Source organism: Solea solea, chromosome 20, assembly GCF_958295425.1.
Source record: "Solea solea chromosome 20, fSolSol10.1, whole genome shotgun sequence".
NCBI lineage: Eukaryota > Metazoa > Chordata > Actinopteri > Pleuronectiformes > Soleidae > Solea > Solea solea.
Window position 1 is genome coordinate 10,955,601 of NC_081153.1, and position 20,986 is coordinate 10,976,586.

Below are 20,986 nucleotides of genomic sequence, written 5' to 3' on the forward strand. Positions count from 1 at the left end.
ACTATAGCATATTAGTACAACATGCTAAATTTATGCTTTGGAAGCTCCTGGAAGCCAATCCCTCAATAAGTAATCAAAGCTATCATTTGTTAATTTTTTTACTCCCCAAATTATATGAATGTACTCTGGGGGTATGTTGTAAAGCTCAGGCCAAAAATAACCAGAATCAAACTTTCACTGAAAATATTCCTGTAGCTGTGTGTGCACGGCCCTGTGAATGCATCTGTATACGTTTCAGTATTCGTACCTTCAGGTTTGTAAAAAGATGGATTTTCTTGGAGAGCGCAAAGAAATATTGCAAGATCCATCATGTGAGTGCATATAGATGAGCTGTGTCGAGCAAGTTCTTTGAAAGATGTAATGTTACTCTTTCAGTTTATTTGATCCACTTGATAAAGTATTTACATATTCAACCAATTGGTTACGTATCTCGTTGCTTAAAGCAAGAATTTGTTACTGTTGTAGTGGAAATTGCTCCAAAACATAAGATCTGAATTAATCAGTGTCCACTTCAACGATTTAACTATGAGATATAGTAAGAAAGAACTATACGCGTTTTCATTAAACATTGCAGTGCTACTATCAGATAGTTACAGGATTTAAACAATTTTAGAAATAAGTGGTTTAAAACTATAACTATGAGAGTGAATAGGAGAAGTTAAGTTCTCTCTACAGACAGATGAAATGTCTCCCTTTTGACCTTTGCCACAGCAGACATTTTGAGGTTTTAGTATGAAAAGCACAGGTGTTATTGATGCCATTAATGGAAGCTGTGCAGTTCATATGCAGTATGGCATTTACCCTGTGCCAGCTAAATAAAACTCAGTCATATTCAGCTGTGATTGTCCAACTCAAACTGTTCCAAATCCCCAATGGATCTAAAGCTACACAATCAAGATTTCTCATCTTCAAAGCTGATTATTTGAAATAGCATATCTTACATTGGGGTGGTCCATTTTAATGCACCTGAATTTAAGCAAAGTGCTAGATTCTTGGTCTTTCCTCTATGCAATGCCTTGCAATTGCATAATTAATAGGTGAATTTTAATGGCAGCCTTTTACCTCAATTAAGCCCGTTTTTAGATGTAAATGATGTCTAGATTTAAACTATTTATGTATTCTTTTATATCAAATGTAATGTAAGTAATGTTTTTGCATAAGCATGTGTACAAACCCAAGAAAACATTTAATACATGTACAATTTCTATATATTGTAATTAGTGACGGTTCGTGATGCAGTGAATTCAGAACTATGCCTCTGGCTTTGCTAGATATTTTGAAGCAACAACTATAGTTTTGGAGAATTTATAGCATCTCCTACTTCTAAAATCTTCAAACACTTTATTAGGCTTGACTTGATCATGCTTTTCTCACATATTCCTCTTCAAACTGACCATATGAGATGTTACATATGATCAGGTCTCTTTGATTCTGAATAACAGTAATTAAACAATCCATATTTGGAATGTGATAATTACCCATATTTCCCGTTCGTAGTTCTCACACCTGTGAGTGTATTTTTACTGTGTGAACCTAAAAAAAAACCAACTGCAGGAGATAAGGTCACAGTGAAGTCATTTCCGAGTGCTGTGGGTCATTTTGATCTTCTCTCAAGGTGTTCTTGCTACCAGCTCACACCTGTTTCAGGACTCAAGCAGTACAAGGAGAGTTTGTCCAATGCTCCAAAAACATGTATCTCAATGTGTGGAGGCACCGTCAAAGGTACATGAAAGCCTTGACCTTCTAACCAATGAGAGTAAGCCAAAGTCAGGGGTGGAAGCTCACAGCTGCCAATCAACGCTGGAACATGGTCCTGGTCTACAACTCGTCTGGCGCCCAGACTTCAAGATATTATTAGCTACTGGAAAACTTCTCTTGCGGCTGACTCACAGGCCATCATACTCCCGACTCCTGCATTAGATGTGAAACTTGCATATTATAGCTTTCGCTCCTCAGTTCAGCTACAACAAAGTAGCCTTCAAATTCAAGAAATCCTTCACTCTGTTCACAACATAACTGTGTTGGAAAGCCACTTAATAATGCATTACCTGCCAGAGACTACAGATGAGAAACTGTATGTATGATGATGTGTGTGTGTGTTTCTTCTTTGTGACATTAAAATAAAGTTTAATGAAGCCACTTCAGCTAAAACAAATGGAGATAGTTTGTATATTCATTTTAATATTAAAACATGAATCCTTAATATCAATCAACAGGAGGTTGGTAGCATTGACAAACACTGCAGGTTTGACATTGTGAGTTTCATTTTAAACTGTTGATGGAAACCAGTAATTAATCATTTACGCAAACGTGTTTTTCTTTAGTCCCTGAGATCATAATTCACCGAAAAGCTAATTTTATATGTTCGTTCTGCACGGCCTAGGATTGTTTATCGAAGGGCTTAAACGACCCTGTCATTTTCAAGTCAGTCAGTGAAACACCTCCATACATAGACGTTGGAGGATGAATAGATTGACAGATTGGGGTTCTGAGGGTCTGTCGGTAGATAGCAGGTCATTAAGTCCGTAAAGGACTGGGAGAAAGTAAAAACATCTCATCTGAATAGACGGAAGAGACAGCAAATCATTCTAACCCCCCCAGTTATCTTTCTTTTCTCTTCCCATCTGTCCCGACTGACTTTGTGAGCGTAACAACTTTGTGTTTACCTGAACGTCACTACTGCTGTCTTTCTGCCTCTCATTCATCCAATTCCCAACCAAAAAGTTCTCTTTACTGCTTAGTCAATGCTGCGTTGGAAATAAATTGACTTTTCAGCAGACTGTGGACTGTAGCCATCTCTTCCATCCCTTGCTCCGTCTCTCTTCCTTCGCTCTTTTCACCAACACCTGTCCTCTCCTCTTAACAATAGCTTCTCTCCTTCACCCACCTCTTATGTCTTTTTCTACCCCCGTTCATTTTGGTGATCATTTTCTCTCTTGAATGTGTTCTTTGCTTCTCTATTACCCCCACCGACTTATTTCTCTCTCTACTTTCTCTTCCTTTCTCCCTGGCTGTGGGGTGATGTATGGTCCCTGTCAACGCTGGAATCAATGGGACGGCAGTTGTTTTAATTTAGCCTGGGAGCCCAGCGGATCCAGATCCTCAGCGTCATGGAAGAGCGATGGCAATGGCCTTTCTCTCCTCTGTTTTTACTCCCCTCCCTCTGTCCCCCTCGCAACTCGCTGCATTGATCAACGCTTAGCTCCCGTTGGAGGCCCACAGCATCCGAGGGGGCCTAAGAGGATGAGCAAGCTCACCTCATGTCTGTTAATATGCTCTGGATCTGCATCGTTTGATGAGCTGATGCCTCCAGCTAAGGCATGTTAGCGCTCGAGTGTGGCGAAACGTGAACGGTTGGATATGGGGGGGGAAATCTGCCACCTGTCTCCGGAAATGGCAAACATGTATCATTGAAAAAAAAAAAAAAGAAGCTTGCTGCTTAATATTTCAGATAAACGTGACAGTGCTAGCCTTCAGAATCCAACTCAAGCATGCAAAAAATATCCCCGATGGACGTATGAACAATGAATAATGGGTTGAAAGGTAAGAGGTTGGGCGAGGTTCATTTGAGCCATGATCTGAAGCTCATGAGCCACGTGTCTCCTGACAGCGCCTCCTCTGCTTCTGTCTCGTATCGCTGTCCTCCCTTTTGTCATCTCCCCTCCGTTGCCCCCCCATCGTTAATACACATCATCTCGACGCGCGTTCTCCAATGCGAGGCCTGAGTGAAAGCCGCCATGAGAGGCTCTCATCACTTGCTAAAGTAATTAAAGTGGCCGCTTTGAAACAAAAGGCTGAATAGGTGAGCGCTTTGGAGGAAATGAAGGAAGTGTGTACAGCAGGAAGGGAAAGCAATCAGAGAGGCGGGTTTCCGACACAATGGCTCAGTTGATGAGAAATGGGCTGTACACACGGGCCATGTATTATCGGGTTTTTAGCAGATGTACGTGAAGGAAAAAAAAAAAAAAAAAAAGCGTTTTGAAGGGCCTGGTTTTTAATTGAGCAATTTTGTGTGATAGACACAGAAATAATAGACCTGTCTGTAACACAATGTTTGTTTAGATCTTTGGAATTCACATCGTTTCATGAAATGACCAAACTGTTACTATTATTTAAACTGAAGATATAAACACTGGTGCTAGTTTACAAGCTGGCTAATTAATGACACATATTAGCAACACAAATAAGACCGGGGTTAACTGGAGCCAACTGACACCATTCATCATTTGTGCAATAACAAATACAGAAATGTAATGTGCAAAACATTATCTGCTACTGTGAGGAATTATGGTCTCATAAACCCAGTGGACACAAGAAAATTATAGATGTATAGGTTTTCTTGTTGAAATTCACTTTAACTGTTTGTTTTTTATTCAACAATAAGCACATATTTCTTGTATGGTAAATGATATACATGTATATAAGTGTTTCTGAAGGATGAAAATGGAATGCATCCATTCCCCTCCCCCATAGGGGTTAATACAATATTCTGAATCCGACATTATGCAATTGTCTTACATTTTGTGTTACATAAAAATCTATAATTTCAATGAAAATCCTTCACCTTAACAACTTTCTTATATGCGCCTATAGCATGGATATCTAAAATGTGCCGGTCAGCAGGGCCTTGACACATTTTCAAATTAGGTTTGGGGCACGTTTGGTCACACTGGGCTTGAGTATGTGTTCAGCACCATATATATTTTAAATCGGTCATATCTATGGTCATATAGAGGATCATTTACGCCGCATCTTTCTGTAATCGGGGGAAAACAAGCAGTGACAGTCGCGTGTCACGGACTGGGTAACACGATTCCAGTGTCGCTTATATAAACGGCATCAGCCTCGGGTCCGGTTCGGACAGAAAAATATGCTCGGATCCGTGCTGTATAGTATCGTGTCAGTGAAAGGGTTTATTATTCTTGTTGTTTCCGTGGGCGATTAGAAAGTAAAGCTGCGTGGGTTGCACTTCAAACTTGCGGCTGCCCCTCCGCGCACTGCTTTATGCAAATACAGCTTAAATTGCAGAATGTTATTCCAAATCTACGGTTACATTGACGGAGAAACAACCTCAACTGAGACATGAGAAGAGAAGGAAAATAAGAAAAAAAAAGGGAAAAAGGGAGATTTATGAAACAGAATTATAAAGAGGAACTGAAAATAAGAACTTTCACTTCAATTTCAGTTGGATTTCATCTTTTTAGGACCGTACATTAGGAAGCCCCATTCCCCTCTCTGAGACATCTTCAAAGGCGAGCAGGTTTACAAGGAAACCGGAGGAAAAACATGACAAGTCATGGCAGAGAGATGACAGTAAAGACGTTGGCAGGTGTCATCAGGTGAAAATTAACATGGCGGAACATGACAGAGTGAGAAAAGAGGACAGCTGATGCAATGTGGGATTAATGGCTGTAGGACAGGAGTGTTGAGGTGAAGTCATGGCATTGTCAGAGTGCACCTGTGTGTGTCTCTCCCTGGTTCCCAGCACACTCCATTTAACATTATAGCACTGTAAACGTGTCCTAGGGAACCAGCAGTACTGTTATTTCAAGTTGTCAGGTCGGATCTGTGTGTCACACAGTTCCTCCTAGGGCTCCCACGTTTATGACACAAGAAGAGTATAGGTGCTATATCAGGTGAAAGAGACATCCACAAGGACAGATCCTCAGCCTTGCACCCGCCATAAGCCGTATGTGAAATTAGTGGGAATGTGGGAATTATGCTTTTCATGACAGGAATACTTCACCAATTTGCATTTAGCTTTGTATGACTAGAATAGAGGTAGTATTTTTTTTTGAAGATTTGTGCTTCCCAACCTCAGTTTCCCCTGAGTCGAGAAATATTTTACGTGCCCACCAGTGAAACTTAGTCCCAGCCTTGAACTGCAACGCTAATTCCGCACCTTTTAGACCCACTCGTACGGGGACGGGACCTCATTCCCAGAATGTAAACAGTGTGCGCCATCTTTGCTTACAGTTACGCTAACAGGGCCAAGTGTCCCACGTGTCACTGACACTGAGGTCGACACGTAAAGTAAAGTATTCCTTTAACTACAATATCTGCACCGTAGATCTTCCTGTACAACAATAGCACTGACACCAGACACACACACACACACACACACAATCCAGCTTTCATTCCAGGTTCAGAAACATGTGTGACACGTGCAGCTGCCATTTCTTACACCACACAGAAACCCTTCCAAAGTGTTGGCAGCCACAAGAAGTGAGAAAGAAAATTGACAGATGTGTCATTCTTATATATAGTCTTCTTATATCTTCTCTATATATATATATATCTTATATATAGATATATCATTATTCTCTAATTAGTTTGTCATACATGTTCTGGCATTCATTCTAAACAACATAAATGATATGGAGTGGGTGAGTCAGACTAAAACTCTTGATTCTTTCAAATGCTGTCAGTGTTTGGGTTGCCTTCCATTTGAAGCATGATGACATCTCCATAGCATACTGAGTACAGCTATAGGGTGATTTAAGTGAGAACTTTGAATTTTATATCAGCACCCCGGCAATTTTCCTTGCTTTCACTTCCGTTTCTTCTAACGTGACAGTCTTTGACATATTCTTTCAGTCCAAGCAATGCAGTTATGTGTGACCACCACACAAAAGAACACTGTTAGGCAGTGTTTTCTGTGCTAATGTGTAGAGCTGAAACGATTAATCGATGAATCGATTATTAATCGATTACTAAATTAATCGACAACTATTTTGATAATCGAATAATCGGTTTGAAGCTTTTTTCATGATTAAAACAAGATTTCCGATTGTTTAAGCTTCTTAAATATGAATATTTTCTTCATTTATTTTCTCTGGAAAACAAAGAAATCATTAAAAGTCAATCATTTTGGTTTGTGGACAAAACAAGACATTTGAGAACATCATCATGTCCAGGTTTGACGAAACACCGATCAACATTTTTTTAAGGTTTTCTGATGTTCTTAACACCAAACGATTAATCGATTAATCGAGAAAATAATCGATAGATTAATCGATTATGAAAATAATCGTTAGTTGCAGCTCTACTAATGTGTGTACCACTGCAAGCAAGCTCTTTCTTTTCAAGTCGTTTGACATCCATGTTACATCATTTCCCACAGTTATACTCGTCACAGTGGTTAGGAATACTTGAGCTTGTTCTTGGCCTGAATACTGATAATATGTGTCTGTGTAAATCATTTATTTACTTTGTATTTTGGGGAACAAAAATTGCTTCATTAATTGACTTACTTATATTGGCTAAAACTGAATGAATAAAGGACTCCAATGAGTCCGACAAGAGAATTTAGCTCCATCCCTGATGACAAAATGTTAGGTATAAGATGCTTCCCTACACACATTTAACAACATTGTACTGAAACTACCATTTGGTCACGGCAGTGATTTTTAAATCCTGGGCTAGGTTTCAGGGATGGCCAGCATGTAAAAATCAAGCTAACACTAAATATATTAAAAGAAGAACAAAGTTCACAAACTTTTTAACGCAAACCAACACAAATATGCAAGTAAAAAACAAATAAGTCAAGGACATCTATTTAGTCGGGCTGAACAGAGTGGCTCTGAAACAAGTGGAAAACTTTGCTAGAAGTAGTTTTTTTCCTGATCAAACCCGGGTTGATGGACATTGACATGACCTAAACCGATGGCCTGTGCAAACAGCCAATGACAACCTGTCACAAGAATGATACTAAAAATAATAAAAGAACAAAGAGAACAGGAAGAAAGAACAGAATACAAAGAAAATGCCGCATTTTCTCTGATGTGGTTACCTGACTTTCTGCCCCGGCGTTACCTTGGAGACAGGACACTCCAATGTACTGATCCACAGATGTGTACACACACATACCCGCACGCCATCACACGGTAGAAACCGAGGACACAGGAGGGGGTAGTGGGTATTCTGACATTTCAAGGTGATTTCCTGCCAGTGAGGAAATATCATTATTATTCAGTCAGACACATCTATCAAAGTCAGGATGAGTTTCCTTACAGTGGACAGAAAAGGAATTATCACTTCATTACCCACTGTGTGCGTCTGGCATTTGCTTTCATCTCTTGACCAATACAACTCCGTATCATAACGGTGGGAAATGTGGGAGAAGCACTTTGTTTTCTCCCACTTTGCCAGTGTGCTCGGCAGATGGAGTTCACTTGTAAAACATATAAAAGCCATTTGACAACACCAAGATGAAAAAAAACAACAACTTGCTGTCTGGGGAGAAGGAGAAGAGGGAAGAGATGGGGTGTGGGGGGGGGAGCACTGGATGCTAATGGTGGTCAGATGCACACACACACACGCACACACTTGCCCTGAGGACAGTCAGAAATGTCAGGAAACATACACCCTCATGTCAGTCAAAATGGAAGTACTGTATGAAGCGGGAGCTCTCTCCCAGCATCATGCGCCACCACAGGACATGGCATCCAGAGCACAGCAGAGGCCCCTATGGCGATCAAATAATCGTCACAATCTGCAGCTGCAAGACTGAAGCACTCCCCCAAGAGCCATCACACCTCCTCCACCCCCACCGCCCCCACCCCGCTCTCTCCGCCTCACCCACTCACCCCAACAACCTTCATTATGCCTCAGTCTGTCGCTTAAAGGCCGTGCGCTCCATTTGTAAGAAACAAAAGTGCTTGCTCGGACACGGTGTGGAATTATTGCAGAGGAAAAACGCTGCGCCTGTCGCTTTGCCCACAGGCGTGGACGTGTTGGTCTGCAGTGGAGTGGACCACCTCGAGCTGTGCCCGAGAGAGAGGGACAAAAAGACAGGATGGGGGAAAGAACAAGAGGTAGAGAGACTGACTCACTGAAACCTGAAGAAAAAAAAAAAAAGAAGCTAAAGACAAATTTAACTATAGATAAAGTTAAAACTCCACAGAGGGAATCCGTTTCAGCCTATAGCGAAAACAACCACATACTCTGCTCAGCAATAATTTAGATGCAAGAAATGAAATCCAGTACTACTGAAGATGTTTAAAAGAATAAATGAAACATAAGTGGGCAGGCTAATATGTGAAGTATCTGAGGATGGCAGTTGTGGAAGAAGTGGATCCTTAGGCTATGTAAAACGACCAACTAATGAATTATTATATCGGTTTCCCTTCTATTGTATCTACAGTACATCTGCAGTGCATCCATAAACAGGGACATATCTAATCTAAATAAATCGGAGGTTTTTAAACAAATTGATGGGAGAGGAAGGAAAATCCGTGAATTTTAGCGACGTATTGTTCAGTCGAACATTGATTAAAAGTGGTTAAATACTGGAACTAGACTATATAATGAGAAGTTTGGAGGACAAAACCATCATTTGGTGAAGCTGTAGTAACGTATTTACATACATAAACTTGTATTATGTTATAAAAGTTTCTTATGTTTTCGATTTTGTATGATCTTCACTTTTAAAGATTTCAAACAAATGTGGAGTAGAAGTGTAAAGTAGCATCATTTGGAGAAAACAAACAAACAAACAAACTCAAGTACTATCTGTTACTATCTGCCACTGTGAGAATTGTCCTTTGAAGGTTGCAGACGAAGGGCAGAGGCAAACAGCAGGCTGGAGGTCTCAATCCCGGAGAAATTCATACTTAGATAGGAGACAGACGGCCTTTCCTGTGAAATCCGTGTTGCCAGGAGCTTGGAGCTGTTGACATGGTTGAGAAGACTCTCCTTTTGCCATTCATAAATCTGTGACAGGAGGGAGCCTCACTCTGCCTTGTTATCACTGTCTCCCATTGTGAGACCCATGAGTAAAAGGTGCTTGAATTAAAGTGGCTTCCCCTTTTCCAACTCTCCCTCTCTTCACTTTGCATTTTACTCATTCAAGTTATTTTTTTGGTTCGTTTCTCTCGCGCGTTCACTCAGTACGTTTACACGCACAGTTTAACCGAGCTATGACCATAGTCTGACTAAGACAGGCAATCGGACAACTTGTCAAGTCTGACTACATGCGGAGGAGAAAATCCATTTATTGTACGTGTGCGCCTGACTCCGCCTCCGTAGGTGGCACTGTAACTCTCTATAAACTAGTGTGTATTGAATCAGTTACTGGTTGACCTTTACTTCACAGACAAACAAACAGCTAGCGGCGAGATGGACGTGATACAAATTGATCGGGCATGGACAGTTCTTGCGGTTGCTGTGTTGTCAGAAGAAAGACGCCACCGCCGCATGATTTCCTGCAACAGTACTTCAGTTTATACGTCGTCTCCTTTTACCTCCGGCAAATCCTACTCCAGTCCGACTAAGCAGGTGTGATCAGACTATGAATCGCATTATCCAGGTATGTTAGTCTGACTAAGACTATCTCGATCTTAGTTGGACTAACGCGTTTACATGACATTAAGAAAACCAAATCATTGTCTTGGTCGGACTGAAATCGAACTTTCAACATACTTGTAAACACACTGCCATAATTATATACTATACTATATAACCGCTATAAATATTGTGTCCTGTGGAAAATCATAAGGAGAGCATATAGGGAAATGATCTTCATGTAAGATGAATGGACAATAATAGAAAATGAATATTAACTTGATTCTGTATCTTTTAATCATGACTCCGCAGCCATTTTCTGCATTATCATAATGATTATTATTAGCCAAATAGAGGCAGAACTTGAGAATAATAAAACAAAAAACAAATACAAGGTCAGGTATTGTCACGGAGTGAACACATGGGTAATAGATGGGAACTATTGATTGTGTCTCATGCTTGTTAATAACACCAGGACACTGTTTACTTTCAGGGGAAATGCTCGGGAATCACATTATCCACCCCCTTAATGCATTTCAGGCCCCCCAGACCCTGGGTCATGTTTACTAATTAGTTCAGAATTTCCACCATGACAGGCTGGGCTCGGGTGACACTCGCAGCAACACCTTCACTGTCAGGATGACACTGTGGCATCGAGAGATACAGTCAGGAGGAGGAGGAGGAGGAGGAAGAAGACAGATGAACAGTGAGGGAGTCCTGATACTTCATTAAAGTGATTCACTTGGCTGATTTTGTTCTCCCCTCGCTGGACCTCGCTCTCTCCCTTTATTCACCTCAGCTGCCCTCAGCGTCATATCTCCATGTGCTTTCCCTCCCTCACTTTATACCGTCGCTTCCCCCCACCCTCCCCTTTTTACTTTTTGTGCCCGTGTCTTTAATTTGATTGTTGCTTTACCTCTGTGTCACCTCTGTGATATTCTGCAGAGACCTTCAGTGCCTCCAATGGTGATGTGATTAAACAGCAGGGGATTGCAAATCATTTGGAGGTGAATTCTATCACACACTCACATTATTGGGATAGTTCTGAGGTTGTATGAGGTACTGGCGAATGGTCAGCACTGCCAGAGCTGCACGGGCCCCCTGCTGGTGCCTTGTGCTTAGAAAAAGTATAAAGGAGACATCGTCTCTCTCATTAAAACATGGCTGCCAGCAGGGACACAAGGAAAAACTCGATTTTGGCCACTTAACAAAAGACACACCAGAAGCATCAATGCCTGCTTAAGTCTAAAGAATATTTCTGTCACTTAATCTTGGTTTGACAGTACAGAGCCTGGGAGGTGACATCTGTGGGAAAAAATAAAATCAAATGTAACCCTATGAGCAGCAGGTTCTGAGACGGCGCACAGGGACCGTCAACAAATTGCAACACTGATGGAGCCATTGTTCAATATGTGTATGTTCAATATTAAATAATCTATTTTGACAACTTTTTGATCAGGTGTGTTTATATAGTTGGTGGAAAAAAAAGATCACCTAGGTTGTAATGAAAAAGAGGATATAAGACTGTCTATATTGTACATTCTTATTGTCTCTGTATATACTGTATACATTTAAACATAGTAATGGAAGAAAGCAGCCAAAATGCTCTGTGTTCCAAGAGTTAAATTATTAATTTATATGGACTGGCTAAAGACTTGTATTTAAATCTAGTTTAATAACCTTCTAGGCGGGGAACACACTGGATGAGTCGCCAGTCCATCCCAGGGCCAAGATAATTCACTCACACACACACACCTCCAATTAACTTCTGCATGTGCGAGGAAACTGGCACCACACACACCAGGATGTGAAGCAGCAACCTTCTTGCTGTGAGGCAACAGTGCTCACCACATGCGCCACTGTGTGGCCCATAAGCAACCGAATATGAAATGTAATTTTGCAGTCTGAAATTGACATTCTACAAATTCGACCCGGCGTCCTTGAAATCACTGTCCACAGCTTCCCCCGGTGCAGTGAAGAACATCTATCTATAAATTCCAGGAACGTCTGTCTGACAGATGTCTTGCTACAGGCATGAGTAAGTACAGTGCCATGTTTGATGTTGTTTGGATAAGTAATTCAAAGATATCGATAAATATATCGCTAAAAGAAGCACACATTGGCTTTCGCCGCTCTACTGTAGCCACTCCCCCTCTCACTCACACAGCACTGTGAGTGAGACAAGGCCCAGTGAAGTTGAGGCAGACAGTGAACGCAGTGCCCCCAACCACAGACTGTTCACCCCACTACCCTCCAGGAGGCGTTACAGGTCTCTCCGCACCCAAACCAAGCTTCTCTCCTGTTGAACTCGAGCTCTACATCCCGGTGACAACCAACCAACTATTATGCAACCCTGTAGTTCAATGTTCCATATTTATTGAATGCCTTTATGTCAGTATCAGTATTTGCTTTCTACCATACACAAATAAAAATGTCACTGAACTTTTGCTGTGTAATGTAACAATGAGCACTCAAACACACACAAAAACAACATCAACGTCACCCGACTCGAGCTTCTGTCCTCTCTCCAGCTCATTCCCGCTCCGTCCATCTTTTCCGTGTTTAGACAGGGGAGAACCGTGGCTCGCCCTGAACCAAAGATAGCTCCCCTTTCTCTTTGTCTGTCTGCATGGCTGCTCTATACTCGAGGCCCCGGGGCTCTCTCTAGTGAATCTAGCTGGGAAATGCTCCAAATGACATGTCCATTTGCAAGATGTGCCCTTCCTTTATTTGCAAAAAAACACAACAGCATGGAGGGAAGATGGTGAGGAAAAAGCACAGTGTAAGGAAGATGTTGATTAGCAATTTGGTACAACAACTGCTAGATTGCATAACATATCAACATATCAAACTACAGATATTCAACTATAACTATAAAACAAGAAATGACCCTCCACAGCTGGTTTAGTGTTTTGGTCTCCTTCAAAATCCCTCAAATCCATTGGCTTTTCTAGGGTTTATGGCGAAAGCATCTCATAACTTTCATCAGTGTTTACAGCTCTCTGACCTGACGGACAGCTTAGGCATTAATGTGTCACTGGGGAGACATGAGATGCATGTGCAATGAATGCACTCCCTTGTTTGCAATAAGACCATCCACTAAACAAGCCGCTGCACAGGGTGTGCCAGGTTTTGATGAGGGAAAGCAAGGAAGGAATGTTTTCTTAAGGTAAGAAACCTGAAGCCACGTAGGCACAGACCAGGCAGAGAAAAAAAATCACTTTTTTTTCCCCCTTTAACAGGGTTGTAGATTTGGCAGTTCAGAGACATGTCCACATCGCATCATAATCTTTTCGGGGGGTTCACCCCCTGTGTCCACTGGGACCCATCAGAGTGTCATTGACCTGTCACGCCACATGTTATAGCGAGGCATCATTTAAGTGTGGCCTCTGTAGCTTTTGATTACTTCTCACGACCTACATGGGGACACCGCGGGACAACGATATATCAAACAATTTATCATCCAAGTTTGGAGGACAACAGGAGGCGGCAGAAGATTCCGCGGTGCTTTTTCAAAGCTTAGCGAACGGCAGTTTAGAAGAGAAAAGAAGAAGAGATGAAAGTGAAACATCCACTCATGTTAATGAACACACATGTGCATTCACAGGGAAAACCGTGAACGGAACACTGGATACTTCTTTCACCCGCAGTAGTCGCTATTAGCTGGCCTCAGGTCACCACCGGTTTTGCAGTTTTATATGTGTGTCAAATTCCGTGACCATTTGCATTTGGATTGGAGCGATTAACTCGTACAATGCGCAGGCATGTCTTGAATAAACTTGGCGTAATAGATATTCACTCCACAGACACTCGTACCATTAATGAGGGTTCCACTCCAGGTGTAAGAGAGTTTCAGAGGTCGTGCCATTTTTCAAGCGTGAGGACAGGTCACGCAAAAGACTCAACACTTCAACGCGTAACTTGCTGGTATTTTCTGGACGTGTTCCCGACAAGGTGTTGAGAAATAATTATACCACACGGTTATTATAGCACTGGAAATAAAACTCTCGATGATTGGCAGCAATGATGGCACAACTTCCATGAATACACTATGTTCAGCAGGGGCAATATTTACCATGGTAACGGTTATCCTGTGCTCATTAGTTAGTCAAATTCAGAACCCGCATGACGGAAAGCTACACAATCATCATTAAAATTCACTCCAACCAACGACTGAAATCGCCAACACAGAACCAGATTGTGAGCAAATAAAGTGACGTGGATCATTTCCAACCTGTCCTCCAACTGAAACGTAACTATGGGTCGTTTTTTTCCACCCCCTCAATACGACCTAAAGGTATGTTTTTACTACACTGGTGCAGCATTTTTCAACTCGAATACGCACAGATACCACTGTAGATACCACTGCTAAGGTACCAGGCTGCTGTTATGTATACAACCGCGAGGGGCGCTGGTTTTGAAAACGTAGACATAGGTCGTAATTCCTGCATACGACCTATATGTACGTTTCATTGGAGGACAGTCTGTTCATACTCACTTAGTCGAATAATAAAAATCACTTCTGATGAAAAACACGCATAATTGATGTGGAGCAATACCTATGTGGTGTGAAAACGACTGAAACCTGCTGATATTAGGAAAAGCGAACTCAATGTCCAGCAGGTATAATTGTAGTTGGAAATTGGTGAAATGTAAATATTGGATTTCAGAATTCACATGGGCATAATAATAAAAAAAGACCACATACAGTGCCATCAAAATGTCCTCCACACTATAACAAAGCCACTGGTTTCGCTCACTTTAGGGGTGGAACACTTATCCAGAGATGACTCATCTAAGCACGTCACTTATTTCCACTCTTCTCCAAGCTAAAGTAATACAAAGTTACACTCTTGAATGTGATTTATTCTTCGCTGGGAGGATTTATGTTCCACCACCACACACTGGTATCATCATTGATATCCATAATCTTTCTTAAATACTGCGCTCATGCACAAGCGCGAGCAAACATTTTCATGATTAAATGCAGATCTGGGACCACACGGTGTCATAGTGGCTATCGCTGTTTTTTCATTTGTCATCAAAAAGACCCAGGTTCTCCTCATGGTGGCGTGGGTTTCCCCCAGTTTCTCCGCTTTCCTTCCACAGCCTGCAGACGTGCAGAGGTTTGAACGGTTGTTCGTCTCTGTGTGTTTGCCCTGCGAAGGACTGTCCATGGTGGACCCCACCTTTCACCCTATGTCATGTGCTATGTCATTCAAAGTCATTTAGATCATTTAGAAAAAAACCCGCGTGGACCTTTCAAATCACGGAGAGGAACCTTGACATAAAATCCACAAGGTCAACGCGGGCTTTTTATTCTGTATGTGCCATAGAGCAGACCCGAATGAGTTGTATTTTGTACTTCACTTCACCCAAACCTCAAACAATGCACATAATACAGTTCATTTACAGACAAATCTTTATGTAGGTTTCTGTTAAAGAAGTGCCTGTATAAATTAACAAATTGGTACCATGACATACAGGTTTTACCAGGTTAAATAAAACACTTACTTGGTTTAAAAAAGTGGTGCACTCCACTTTGGTTCTGATTTTCAAAGGAATCGTATATTTATCCTGGTGTGGTAAAGTCAGGATGATGGCATTGGTATGGACTGCATTACCCTATGTGTATGAACATTTTCGGCTCTTTGTTATTTCTCAGTGTGTCCGAAGTTTCTTTTCGTACATAGTAAGTATGTCCCCCTTCCCTCCCACTATTATATTGCACTGTATCTTAAGTATAAACCCATTAAAACAGTGAAAAGAGGCGCTACAACATGATCATACTGCCTCTATGTTACTTTATGTTCACGTGGCACGGTAATGCAAACTCAGTTATTCAGCTTAAATGAACAGTGCTAGGCTAAGGTCAGTTTGGATTATCCATAGAGAATTTAGCCAGGAATGATCATACAGTTTTTGTTTGCATTCATGATGTAGCCATTCTTGCCCATGTTGTTCTTTCTTTCTTTTTTTTTTGCTACGATCGCAGCATTTATGTTGCACTTCGGAGAGAATATTGTGTTTCTGCAATAAACAAATTAACAAAGAGCTGCTGACGAGGCATGCTGAGCCACTTTACAGGGACGGAACAATGTGTGAGTGTGCATGCGTGGGGAGGGTGATTGTATTTGTAAATGATAAGCAAAAGCTAAAGCTCTTACCTTTTAGGCTTTGGCTTCTGTGTGTCGCACCGTCTGGAGAGTGTTCTCAGCAATGTTATCGTGAAGTCTGAGCAGGGTCACTGTGGCCTCTCTTTGTTAAACACAATGGATAATCACAAATCACAAACAGTATCAGCAATGGCATGTACAGGCTGTAACAGTGACAAAAACTAAAATGGAGTGTGTTTGGCAGTCCGCGCTCACCTCGAGGTCCATTAGCAGCTTTTCTCGGCACATGCAAGAACAGTACAAGGTTGAACATTACAGTCCTGTAGAAATGTAGAAAGTTGAAATGCTTATAACGATTCTGTGAAAGGGTTCAACATCGAGCACTGAAACATTGAACCTTAACGTTGTTCTCTCGGTTAAATTAGTTTTAAAAAAAAAAGCCAAATACCTATCATATGTCTGTCACTCCGATTTTGCAGCTTATGTCCGTGATGGAACGGCACACACGTGCCACTTTCACCGGCATCTGCACATCAGTCTGACAGACTATTACGGGCAGCCTAATTGAAAAAGGCTGTTTAAATGCATATCGGCTAATTGCTTCACAAAGCGGCATACATTAAACCGTGCCATTAAGCGGACACAATTGACAAGTCTTGTGTTGTACTTTATGTATAATCGTGTTTTATCATGTATGAAATGTGGAAAACACACACACACACTCACCGCCACACGCGGGAGTGGAGCCGCTGCATTGAGGTCCACCTGAGGCAGTCTCAGCTGTCAATCACGATATTTCACCCTGTCTGTCCATCCATCCACTGTGTCGCCCTGTGCGTTACATTACATCAGGCTTTATTGAACTGCAACATTTGTTTAGAATAAAGATTGTTATTATTATTACAGTTATAAAATCACATGTAATGTGGGATTGTGATCGGTAACATTTCACTGATCAGTCGACACCCTCAAAGGCCATTCATGTTTTTTTTCTGATGTGACCGCTGTGATGTGCGCCACAACAATAAATAATATGATACAAAGTCATTTGTGTGTGTGTGTCGCCATCAAGACCTGTTCCAGAGCTACTTGGCACTGAGGCTGCTTGAGTGGGATCAAATAATCCCTCCAGTTCCTCAGGGTTAAGACCGGCTCCCCGAACACATCACGCTTTTATCCGAGGCCACTCCTCAAGACTTTGAGCTTTATCTAGGGAAATAGGGGGTGAGGGCGGGTGGGGATGTGATGACGGGGGGGGGGTTATCTAGCATATGTTGTCTGTATGTTGCTGACTGTATACACACGCAAATACAGAATGAAAAAAACAACCTTGCATCATTTTTCAATTTCTTTAGCTTGAAAAGAAGCCACAATTCTACATCAGCTGATCAGTCAACAGAACATCACATCTCTAACTCGAATGATTCAGAGAGATGGTTCTTGCATTGTAAACATCCTGGTGTAATCATTGGCTTGACACATGCAAAAGGACAGTCATATGCTATAACCATGCACTTTATATTGTATATGAACATTTTAAATGTTCTACCTTGCTCTTATGTCACATTATTTTTTGTAAAATTAGTCCAATCTAACCTTAATGTCTTTTTTACATCAAATGAACACAGACCAGGTCACATGCTTGTGCCACACGCCACTGCATGCCTAACAAAATCAATAGAGATTTGGACTATGCCAATCGGTTATACAGTCATATTTGGCCAGCATAAATTTGATCTACTGACCAATTAAGCCACTGGGAGGCAAGTACTATGCAGGACACTGGAAATGAAATTCCCCACTGACATGAAATTATACCTCCAATACCATTTTCATACCAAACTATAACTATATAAGCTATGTTGTTGACTCACGAGTATGAATTTACTTGCACTTACTTACTGGCCAATATCGAATATATTACCCACAAAGACATTGCTACAAGTGTAAAAATAGCTTTAACATAAAAACGGTTTTGTTTGTGTAGCAAAAGCCTTGCTCTGCACAGGCCGCCATCTTGTGCCACCCTGTTCCTACAGGAGCCCGGATGGACAAATCAGCCAAGAGCATGCAATGAGTATTTTGAAGCAGAAGCTTCCTACGCAAATGAAGATTAAAAATGACTTTTTTCATCTGGTATGTGAAGGCCACCGCTGAACCCTGATTGCTATGTGACCATTTCATTTGACTGATTCTCACACGCGGGCCCTTGAAAAGCGATCTGAACTCACTCACGTCGTTGGGTTCGTATCCTCCAGCCTTTGACTCTAGCAGGTGTCTTAGCGTCATTACCGAGCGCCGTTGCCGTTGCCGTGCGGCGAGCCTCTGAATGAACATGTCCACACAGTAATGGCATTTTAATGTGAACACTGAGCATGAGGACAAAACCTCTGCATCCGTCTTCGCTCTCGGCCTCCTGGGTCCGTCCTTGCCATGGTCCTGGTGGACGTTGAGGCTTCAGTCCCTTTCAAAAAAAAGGAAATAATTGGTGCTAATCGTGAAACCACCCTCCAGCAGATCCAATCTAGCACTAGCCATCACACAGTGAGTTCACTTTATGTCCCGGACCTCGGCTTAATGATGCATAATTATGCATCAGCTCCTACCAAAAGTACAAGAGTGCAGACGCAGAGTTTCCTCCATCATATCAGCTACTGACAGTGTGATGGACAGCGGTATATATTACTCACTTTAATTTAAAAAAAAAAAAAAAAAAGTTGTTTTGTGAATTGTTTTACTGTAACTATAATTAATGAATAAAAGACAGCATTACTGCAGTGTCCCCTGACGTCCTGTGCCCTAGGCGTCTATGTCACCTATTCTTCAAGCCGGCCCTGCTTTGACAGGCTTGCTTGGCTGTCTCATTACCCTGCAAGCAGACGTGTTTGAGGGCACATAACGACTCTGCACTTCCCTGCCCTTGTCAGTGTATCTCCTACACACTCCCTCTGACAAACAGCCTGGAGGAAGCTGCCTGCTTCTTTTCTTGGTTTCCTCACCTTCCAGTGAGTCTTGACGGGCCTAAGTCGCTGTTAAACATCTAGCAAGTCCCAGCCACAGTATTTATGTAAGCGAGGCTGTGGTGGATTGCATTAGCTTAAGCCTACTACTAAATTATGCCAGTATTTCGAGAAGCCCTTGGCAGCGTGGAGAGGCAATTCATTCTGACTAAATGTAGGTTGCCATAATATGTGAAGTGTGCTTTGTGGGGAGAGCGTGGTGGAGCCAAAACTAAGCTTCAATGAGACATTTACGTCCGCTCAGAATAAATCACCCTCAAAGTGTGACAGACACAGGGGCTGAGGCGCGGATTAGCAGGGCCAGAATTTGGAGGAGTGAAAACAAGGACATTTCATATGGACAGCCATCTAATTCCAGGGTTGAAAGGGAGTGGGAGAGAGCCATCCTGACAAGAAACTGAAATGCTGTGAAGCAGTCAGGGATCTGATGAGACTTTGGCTGTTTAGTCAAATAGAGGAACATACGTTGCTTTAACTTGGATTGGACATTTCTGAGGACTAAGTTTACGTTGTGAAGTAAAACTTAAGATTTGTCCACAAGCCTCTGCTGGTCTTGTCCACTCCATCCTGCTCTCTTGTCCATCAATCTGCTCCCTTTTCAGTGTCGTCTCCAGAGCCTGTGGGATTAAAACCATTTGTCATCCACCCAAAGAGGGACAGTGAGACATGCGCCACCAATTAGAGCAATGGATTTATACTGTTTCTTGTTTCAGGGCTGAGATGTCTTCCCTGCTTGTCCCGTACACTTTAACCTTACCACGGTGTCAAAGTAAGACATGCAATTCCACTCAGAGGGTTGCCGCATACTATATTCCCAGGTAACCACAAGCTGTCACTTTGTCAAATTGTGCACATGGTTCCAAGGAACTTCTTTGTTTTTCCTCCCGATAGCGTTTGTTTTAACTTGTCAGTCATAGTTTTCCCCACAGTCTCCTTCCTATCGCCTAAAATATCAGCAGATTTCAAATAGCCAGAGGCGTCCATCAGACACAGTTTGCTGTTTACATTATATATCAATTATGAAACATGTGCTGGGAGACGACTCATCGAAGCCTGAATATTGTAGCGTCCGCGTTGTTTATTGTCGGACCATGAGGGAATTGCTTTTGTTTGTGCGTGCCCTGGAAATTGTCATTTTCACATTCAACAAAATGTGACGAATAAATGGATCTGCAAGAGTTGACATTGTACTGGAAAAAAAAAAAAAGGTCCAGTGTGTAAAGATTTGCTGGAAATATGTACATTTTGCAGTAATTGAAGATACAGTAAGTATACCAAGTGTACAATTTCCTGACTGTATGAATTGTTACTAATTTATATCATAGATCGAGTAAGCGTTACAAAGACCACCATAACTGAGGGCCACATAGATTCTCCAACACAGTTGGGAGTGAAGGGTGAGCTGCATGTTTTACACACTGTACCTTTTCACGGGAGGGATCAACTAAATAAAGCTGTGGTGTGTGACCTTTACAAACAAAATACATTCGGGCGATCGTCAAATGAGTTTCCACAGCACTAATGGAGGCCATCAGCTCCACATACCTCACTCCGGGATTCTCCGGA